Source organism: Pyrus communis, chromosome 13 (assembly GCF_041283825.1).
Source record: "Pyrus communis isolate YQ-2024b chromosome 13, ASM4128382v1, whole genome shotgun sequence".
Lineage (NCBI taxonomy): Eukaryota > Viridiplantae > Streptophyta > Magnoliopsida > Rosales > Rosaceae > Pyrus > Pyrus communis.
The window spans coordinates 17,423,981-17,433,792 of NC_142577.1; the positions used below are offsets into that span (position 1 = coordinate 17,423,981).

The following is a 9,812-nucleotide window of genomic DNA, read 5'->3' on the forward strand; positions in this document are numbered from 1 at the left end:
TCAGTCAAGAGAAATAAGACAAAAGCGACGTTCCATTCCCAAAACAAATTCCAGGCAATGGTGGTTCTAACTTGATCCACAAGGAAAAGTCATGTGGTTGTGAGGGAAGCAGTAAGTGGATATTTTTCAAACTTTTAATATTAAAGATTTGGAATTTGGAAATGAAGGGCTTGAAAAAAAACATTTGGCCCGATCTATACAAATTAATTGTAAATAGGGGTTGATAATTGAGCCAGTGATGGTAACACGTAGCCAAATGTAGACACACACTTGAACACGTGCATATGTAATATGTACACACGTTTTAGTATGTTAAAACATTTGCAAATGAGACGTCAAGTTCAAAACATCAAATTTCAATTTGATGGTTGACATGATAATTTGACATGTTATCAATATTTTCATTCAACCCGATATGCCAAAATTTATTGCTTCATTTATGTTTTTTCAAACAAAAATAATAAAAGTTGGATTGTTGGTTTAAAAATAATATAATTTATTGCTTCATTTATGGTAAAGCAAGTGGACCTTTGAAAATAAAAAATAAAAAATAATTAAATTTAAAGACAACTTCAAATTTAACATCTCTTTATCCATGTCAGCTTAGCCTGCTTTTTCATGTCATCTTTGACATCTTGATTGGAGTAAATGATACGTTATTTATTATTGTTATATGTCTATATGACATTTTTGATATCTCGTTTGAACAAGAGACACTTATGGCAAGTTAGTTCTCGGAAGTCTTCCAATCCTAAATGTGAAATGCAAATGGGACTTGCGCTTAAATAGGTATGGAAGGTGAACCCAAAAAGAGCGATCGCCTAATCTCAATATAATAGGGGGCACACAACTCTATCAAGGGCTTGGCAACTCGATCATGCACTTGATGCAGATATCTTGGCTCCGTAAGATTGAGGAGTTCGTCAAGAAACTTCATGATCGGTTTACAGAATTTTATGTTTATAATAAGAACCTTTTATATTATAAATCACTCTGTAAATATCATCCCTACAAAAAATCAATAGCCGCTCTTCCATAATCATTGAACAGATGGCCATATTCGTATACTTTAAATCAACAATGCATTACCAACTCAAACACCTAAACCTCCCAACACTACAAAGCAAAAATTACATTCGCAACAAGAAACTTGCAATTTGCAAAAGAATACAGGCTTTCGACCTTTCCCGGGAGATGTTTGCTTGGGGAAAGACATTGCTCTTTGAACAAAAATACTTTATTGGGCAGATTTCGACGTTTCATTGTACAAAACAAGGGACCCAGAAACATATCATGGATCGGCATACGAAGGAACTGGGAGGAACGGAAACGGTGCAATAGAGGCGTATGATACAGGTGGGCGAACTTGTGAGCCATCTGTGGAATTCCTCAACCTACTCTTCCGTTTGACATTGCCGTCTTGTGAGGACAACGAAAGCTCAACACTACTCTCTAAATTCTCTTCAGAAAGGCTTTGTTGATTATCAACGATGCGGTGGAACATAATCCCCGACATAAATACAAGAAGGTAAAGAAGGCTGGCATGAAACATCTTCCTTGCTTTATGTGCAGTACGGTCTCAATAGAATGAAAATGATGTTGCAGCTATCGCGAGAGTAAGAAGAGTAGATTCAAGACAAAACCATCCAGACGTCATACCCCCTGCAGACAGAAGAAACGGGCGGAATGAGATGTAATCCCCAACATTAATTATTCCCTGCTTAGTGATCAAAGGCCGAGCGTTGCATCTCAAGCATGGAATATGTTGGTCATTCTACTACCAAGAAGAGTTGCATGATAACAAAAATGACATGTCCGATTAATCAATCACGTACTAAGATGATCAAGAATTGTCCCCACAGTATCATACAATTGATAACAGGTAGAAGGAGCCACATATTAAAGTCAATGTACGAGAGGACCAGTGACATATGAAATTAACCAAAACCATGAATAACAAATATAACTCATCAGCTTTGTTAAAACCACCAAGAGCCTTAGATAAATGCAAACACCTAAAGACTCAGAAATGCAATCTGAAAACAGCCATATCAGACACGACAGCCAGATACCAATCTATTTCATGGAAGAAAAAAAGAAATGAGAGAACATTTCTTGTGTTTTTTCCCAATGGTAAATGTAAGTCTAAATCACTTATTTTCAATTTAAAGAAGACCAATGCTGGCACCTATATGACGGAAAACCTTCTTTCAATAAGAAATAAGATTGGTTGAAAAGCGAGAAGAAAAAGAAAAAGGCCCAAAGAGCATTACAAGAAGACAACCACCAATAGGAATACAAAAATACAAATAGAAACACGATTAGAAAAAGAAAGATGGTTTGTGAGTCTTGGACTTACAGTCATAGGCCAAGAACCCCAAAGGGATCATGTATATGCAATTCCTTAAAGCTACCGAGGCTGTTCTCTGACCAGAAGCATCAGCAAGGGAGAACATCCTAAATCTGAATACGCAACAAACGAAAAAGGATTAGACACGAAGGAGCCAAGTGAACTGCATCAATAATCTGTGGACCACCATCAACATACAAAGATCCCACCTACAATCAGCTTGACAGCAAATTCCTAAAATCTCATGCTAATCATTTAAAAGGGGAATTAAATTGATAACAAAACAGGCTGCTCACAACATTCGTTCTCAAAAGTATAAAATCTGTCAACTATAATTATTTCTGCCTTGAACTCATAGGGCATAATTGGATATTGATTAATTCTTTCCATGAACAGATACAAGGCCCATGAAAGCAAGGGCAGAAAATAAAACTCCTGTTCTGAAACAATTTCAAGGTGCAAAAGTTGAATCTTTTCAACCGATGACATAAATATTAAAGTAAGACCGTGAAAGACCCAAAAGTTCATACCCTCCGGTGGCATAGTCATTACAGCACAAGTATGCTAGGGCCATAAAATGAGGTATTTGCCAAAAGTAGAGAGCAGCTGGGAGTAGCATTGCATTGAGGGAAACCTGGCCGGAAGGTGCAGCCCAACTGAAACCCAAAATAGAAATCATGAAGCAGCATGCAGGAAATTCAGTTCTTGATAACAACTTATTTATGGCATGACTCGTAATGAAACAAACAAGAATATCAGTTCAGATCTGCAAAGGGAACTTCAACATCGAGAAAATTATAGAGTATATGAATACTCCAAGGGGAACTTCCAGCACAAATAATTATAACGAAGAAAATTAGATCTATTCCCATTTTTTTCAATCAGAATAAATAAGAATTGCTCTTGTATGAATAAGAAAAGTAAAGTTGAATTATAGACAAGAAAATAGTAAAACTGCTAGTAACTGAATAAAAAAAACCGGTTTCTATTTTTTACGCCTACGGCTAAAGTCAGCCACCATGATTCCCAACACATCTCCATAATAACATCCTAAGATCAAAGTTGATTGGCAGGGTTAGAAGCTTCATATCTAAAAGTCTATGGGGCAGATAAAACGGGATATCAGAGAGAGGTAAGTAATGGTCACATAACAAGGCGTACACACACGCAAACACGTGTGTGTGTGTGAGCGAGAGAGAGAGAGAGAGAGAGAGAGAGAGAGAGAGAGAGAGAGATCTATTTTACTGTTAAAGTGGAAGCTACGAGGTAAATTCGTAGATATTACAAAAAAATTCAGACCAGAGAGGGAGGTCATGGGGAGGACTGATAGAAAAAGATACTAGGGGAATTTGCAGTTTTATGTATAATACATTTAGTACAGTACAACAATGGGTACTTTTCAATAGATATTGGAAAACAAACTTGGTTTTTATTTAATCCTTAATGGGAATTAGAGAAAACCCAGATCAGTTTTGGGCTGCCAAAATATATTGCAACAACTAACATTTAAGCTACTATGAGTCAATTGAAAGAATAATTGTCCAACAGCCAAAGCAATAAATAAGTAACTCCAATAGGTCCAATGAAAATAGCATGTAGCTCAAAGAAAATTACGGGACAAATTACCCTAGAAGTGGAGGGATAGCACCAACAACAGCACCAACCCATGTGTTCACTGGGTGAATCTGCTTCAATGGAGTGTAGACAAACGCATAAAGTATTAGATTGGAAGCTCCAAGACCAGCTGCCAATATATTAGCCTGGAACAACCTTGTCATAAGAGTTGCAACATTAGTCCCCAAACAATCAAACATTTGAGGTGATGGAAATCAGAAATTTAATGTCATATAACATTTATAGAAGAAAGTGTAAACTCATTTGGGCACCTTGCTTGCTAACAAAGCAGTGCCAGCTAAACCAGCAGCGGATGCCCAGGTGACTGCATGAGGGATCGTAATGCGTCCTGAAGGTAGTGGTCTGTTTTTCGTTCTGTTCATTTTGGCATCATTTTGCTTCTCAAACACCTAAAACCATATAATTTCAATGATTTAACACCTTACCTGATCAAATTGTTGATCTACAAAACTACAGGTACTGCAAATAGTGAGGCATTAACTACTCAAAAATTATCAAATGGGCCCTGAACAATGATAAATTAGAAACTGCACCATCAAAATAAAATAATACGAAACTTTCGAAAACCATTAATCTTGAAACGATTCTAATTATCATTAAATATTTTGTTCATAATTTTCATGTTGGTGTGTGTATGTATTCCTGTTAAAGGGAGACCTCTCTTCGCACACTGACCCACCAGTTAGCTCCACTTCCGTATTTTGTGTGTGTGTGTAGAAAGAAAAATCTGTTATTGAACAGCAAACCTGATTCAAGGAATTAGCAGATGCTGCACCCATCATGGTACCCATACATGTGCAACAAAGTCCAGCAAAATCAATGGCATGGCCACTTCCAAGAATAAACCCAGTTCCAGAAGTTGCAACGACTAGCATGCTGTAAAAGTGAAAAACTCATAAGGAAAAAAAAAAAATCTTAAACTAAGTTTCAACGACGAAAAATTGATAATCCCCAGTTAGAAGAGAATCCGCTATGAACACAAAATGTACATGTTTAATGCATGAATAAAAATACACCCAATACTGCTTTTACATGTTGAAGCAAAACATCGAAACATCCTTTTCTAACAGAGCAATCAAACTGAGTCCTGAATTCAGGAGTTGAAAAAAAAATTGGCATAATAACTTAATAAGTGATAACTCAACTTAACTAGATGGAGGTGGAAAATATGTATTTTCTTGCTAAGTGACAATGGATATTTCCTTGAGAAAGGGATCCCTTATGAATGTTTATATTGAAACGAGTTTGGGTTACATGAACATGGGTGGGATGCAAAATCAGCTGTGAGGAGACTGAGTATTATTGTTTCTGCAATCCAGTTTGTTTAAGAATGACAACTTGTCCACAGATACTATCTTATTGATACATTGAAATTAAATCTTGCTTTCCAATAGAAAATCAAATGTTTAAGGGCAATACAACTGTGTGAATCAACATGAGATTAAACATATCAAAAATCGCGCACATACAAAATTACAAAATTATCACAGAAATTATCAAAAAATATCAGATAATACAATGATTTAATTATTCCCAGATGAAAAATGATTGAATTTTAAAAAATTCAATGAAAAATGGATTGAAGAAAAGGAGGTAATGAGTACCTGAGGCGAGCTTTGGAGAGCTCCCAATAGCACTGGCCATAGTGGCGGGCCATGTGCGAGGCCCTGGAAGCCAACGACGGGAGATCAGCCGCCGCCGAAAGGGCTCCGACTCCATCGGATCGGTCAAGCCCGAGCTTAAAGTATCATTCTTATGCAAATGTTTCCTCTCTTTGATTCTTAGACAGGGAAAAATGATTGGATGCTTTACATGGAATTTTAACGAAAACCCTGCTGTTACTTAAAAAAACAAATCATATTTTTATATTAAAAAGTCAATTATGATACTATTCATTTTACTTTTTATTTTTTCCTTATCGTTGAAACTCAAAGTTTTCAAATCTTTTTCTTTAATTTTTCTTTCTTTATATATCTTCACGTCCATTTGTGAATTGTGTCGTGCATGTATTAAGTTGTCTTCTTCCCAATTTTAAATATTTGGAAGTGACCCAAGAAGGGTTAGGATTTCTCTAAGCTTCCTATGTAATAGTATCCTGAACGCATATCTACGTTTGTTATATAATATAAAGAATGTGTTTTGGTCTGAATTTTTTTTTTGACTGTTGATATATACTTACAAACATTATAATGTGAATTATCAAGCGATAGGTGCAACCACACATGACTACGGTTTACCATTTTTTTTACTTTCGGATTTGAATGACATTTTTAAGACTCAAAAGATACAATTTGTAGTGTGTTTCATTCATATTTTAATTTCTACACTACAGCTGGAGTGCCAAAAATTTAATTGGATTTGTCAAAAACATCATGTATGTCATTTGACTCTTTTTAGTGTTTGGGTTTGAAGGTGGTGTTTTCTATTGTTTCCATTTGAAGGCGGTCTGTGACATGCATGTTAGCAACTGGCTTTCAACCCATTTCATTTCAAGAGGATACGAAGAATTCCAATACCATTGGGTGGTTGAGTGGTATTTTTGTTTCTATTTTTCGTCTTTTTTATCATACCTTTCATGTCATCATTTTAAAATATTTTGTATGTTGTCACTCGATTCAACATAAGTCGGTTTATCATGCTCAAGATTGCAGCTTAGCATTCTATGATATTTTTGTTAATTTTGTTCCGGATTTATTTTCCCTTTGCAAGCAAAAGTTGCAATTCTTATGTTAAAAATGTAACCTCCACGTTCTGCAAAGTTTTCCCTTTGCAAAGCAAAATTGCATCAGTTTGGATTTATTTCCGACTGAGTGCTTGTTTTTCTAGGAACGGTTGATACCATTGTTCTAAAAATCCCCGTCTAGCTCCGCCTAGGCGCTAGGTGATTGGTCACCGCTCCGATTAATGCCTAGGCATTTGAAAATTAAGAAATGACGCATAGACCTACTGAGGCGTCCGCCTAGGCACCTGCCCAGACCCGCCTAATTAGTTTTAAGAACTAATTTAGCTGCATAATTAGTTTGAATTGTGTTAATCTAATTTAAATTAATGTGCTTTTTGGTCTTTCAGTTTTAAGAACTAATTTTGCATTTCTATCTTTCCTCTCTCTAAATTCTATTTTTCGTTTTCTGAAAAGGGTTTGACGGATATCGTCTCTTTGTGTAGGTGGTACTCGGAGAAGTTTGTGAAGGGCCAATGGAACAAGGAGGATTGCATTCAGATTGGCAGAAATAGAAGGCCTGCCTCTGTGCGTTTCCAATCTTGCCCTCCTAAATTTTCATCCAAATCACAATTTAAACGATTATTTTGTCTTCTGATTATTTTTTGCAGAGGTTGTATTAATTTTCCTTCAACTGGAAGCTTCAGGTATAATGTTATCAAATTCTTTTTTTCTTTCTTCTGATTTTGGGGTTTTACAGGAAGTGATGTATACTGAATTTTTGGGTTTTACAGTTATAATGTTATTAAATTATATATATATATATATATATATATTATATATATATATTTTTTTTTAAATTTTCTGATTCAGGTGTAATGTTATCAAATTCTAGACCAGGTGCATGCCAGGCATCAGTTCGGTAAAGGTAAAGATTGCCTAATCCTATTGCTACATAATAATATGAGAAAACAAGGATTTGAATATGTTAATTAACTAAGAATTGGTTTATATTAGATAATATATATGATTTTGGATTTGTGTTGGTATAGCTATGGACAATTATATCTGTGATGGTGTTGCAGGATTGGCCATTTGTTTTAAAATTTTCATATTTTACTTCTCATTCTTATATATCCTTGTATTGGTAACAAATATTCGAGTTTAGAGCTTTATACGAAATTATTTGGTGGCTGTTTGGAATTTTAGAATTTTCAATTGGTTTTGTAAATTCCTAACTTTTAATCTCATTTGGGTCTGACCCTTTAGCTGTTTTTTTAATGAAATTGCTAATTGATTGCATATTGTTAATTTGATACATTTTGTTTGTTTTAGCTCCAATTTCTTGCTTTACTAAAATCATTTGGTTCTAAGTTTTTCGTTCTTTCGTTGTTCTGTTTGCATAAAAACATGTTATACAAGTTTGGGGACTAATTTGAAATACAAGTGGTACACCATGTGTTTTTATGCAATTGGTGTGAAATTTTATTATTTAAGTTAATAACCTTTTAACACACATATCCTAGTATTTATATAGCAATACGTAATGTATCATCCCGTGTGACGATCACACCGAAAAATCTCTCATTTCTTTAGCGCCAATATCATCATCCTATGCCAAGTTGTCCTCTTTTTCTTTTTCTTTTTATTTTTTTTACTTGACTAATCATTCCAGTCATAATATTTATCTTGCCATACATGGAGGAGGAAGAGTTTGCTCATCCCCTGGGTTGTGCGCATAATTCAAGTAGATAGTGTAATGCGCATAATCCAAGTAGATAGTGTAATGTGCATGATTTAGATAGATAGTGTAATGTGCATGATTCAGATAGATAGTGTAATGATAATGTGTCTTAATGTAAAAAGTATATCGACAATATACTGTCAATATGGTTGAGATACGTCGTTGATACAAGTCATGCGCAAAACCATACACATAAAATGTGTATCTACTCAAGTCCTTCGTGATTGAGTAACGGGAAGACAATTCAAATTTCAAACTTGGACATGTATTAGGGAAGATCTAAGTGAATGAAATTCTATAAAGTTATGGATTTGTGAATGAAATTCTATGGGTTGCATCTGTGCGTGCCCTGAAATTGTGTTTTTATTTCATGTAAATTAAAAATACTTAATGTAAGAAATAATGATAGTATACATATTTAGTTTTAGAAATAGTTAGTGTTCACTTTAAGAAATAGTTAATGTTCAGTTTAAAAAATAGTCAATTTTCACTTTAAGAAATAGTATAGCATCAGTATTCAGTTTAAGAAATAGTAATAGTACCCCTGTTCAGTTATAGGAATATTTAGTGTTGAGTTTAAGAAATAGTAAATGTTCAGTTTAAGAAATAACGATAGTAATGGTGTTTAGTTAAAGAAATAGTGATAGTACTAGTGTTCAGTTTAAGAAATAATGATACTAGTAGTGTTCAGTTTAAGAAATATTGATACTATAGTGTTCATTTTAAGAAATAATTGTAGTACTAGTGTTCAATTTAAGAAATAGTCAGTGTTCAATTTAAAAAACAGTGATAGTACTATTGTTCAGATTAAGAAATGTTCAGTTTAAAAATAGTGATAGTACTACTTTTCAATTCAAGAAATAGTAATAGTACCTGTTTTTCAGTTTTACAAATTGTCAGTGTTCAGTTCTAAATATCATCAATTTTTTTGCTTTTTTTGTTTTTCGATTGTAATATTATTATTTAGTTTGTTCTCAATGATGCATGGTTGTATTGTTTAACTTAGATGACATGACACAAACTAAAAAATTTGCCCAAACTAAAGTTAAAATCATTGTTTCCAAAATTAAAATAAGCACTGCCTGTATAACTCAAAATAAAGGTTTTCTTCATTTCTTTGGATTGTAATATTATTAACTATTTTTTTTCTTTAAATGATGCATGGTTGTATTATTTATTTATTTTTCCTTAAAATTTTGTTGAAAACAATTTTATTTGTTTTTTGGTATATGATTAATAAATCATGTTAGTATGTCTTGTAAAAAATGTGATAATAAACCATATGAAATGCGTAATAGAGTGAAAAATAATAATAGAAAGGTGAATCCATATATATAAGTTTCATGCACTAATTTATGACTTTTAAACAACATAAAAGGAAAAACACAAAACAAACAAGAAGTTGGTTTTGTAGAGAGACAAAG

General features: G+C 33.9%; 1 pseudogene across 1 annotated transcript; it reads right to left on the reverse strand.

The window, feature by feature from the left end:
- Positions 1 to 952: 952 nt before the first annotated feature.
- LOC148691873 (protoheme IX farnesyltransferase, mitochondrial-like) lies at positions 953 to 5,772 on the reverse strand (annotated as a pseudogene). Its single transcript, XR_015954670.1, has 7 exons — positions 5,590 to 5,772; positions 4,732 to 4,877; positions 4,237 to 4,374; positions 3,977 to 4,110; positions 2,881 to 3,006; positions 2,360 to 2,463; positions 953 to 1,662 (listed from the first exon to the last, which is right to left on the reverse strand). The product of XR_015954670.1 is annotated as a protoheme IX farnesyltransferase, mitochondrial-like (transcript).
- Positions 5,773 to 9,812: the final 4,040 nt, after the last annotated feature.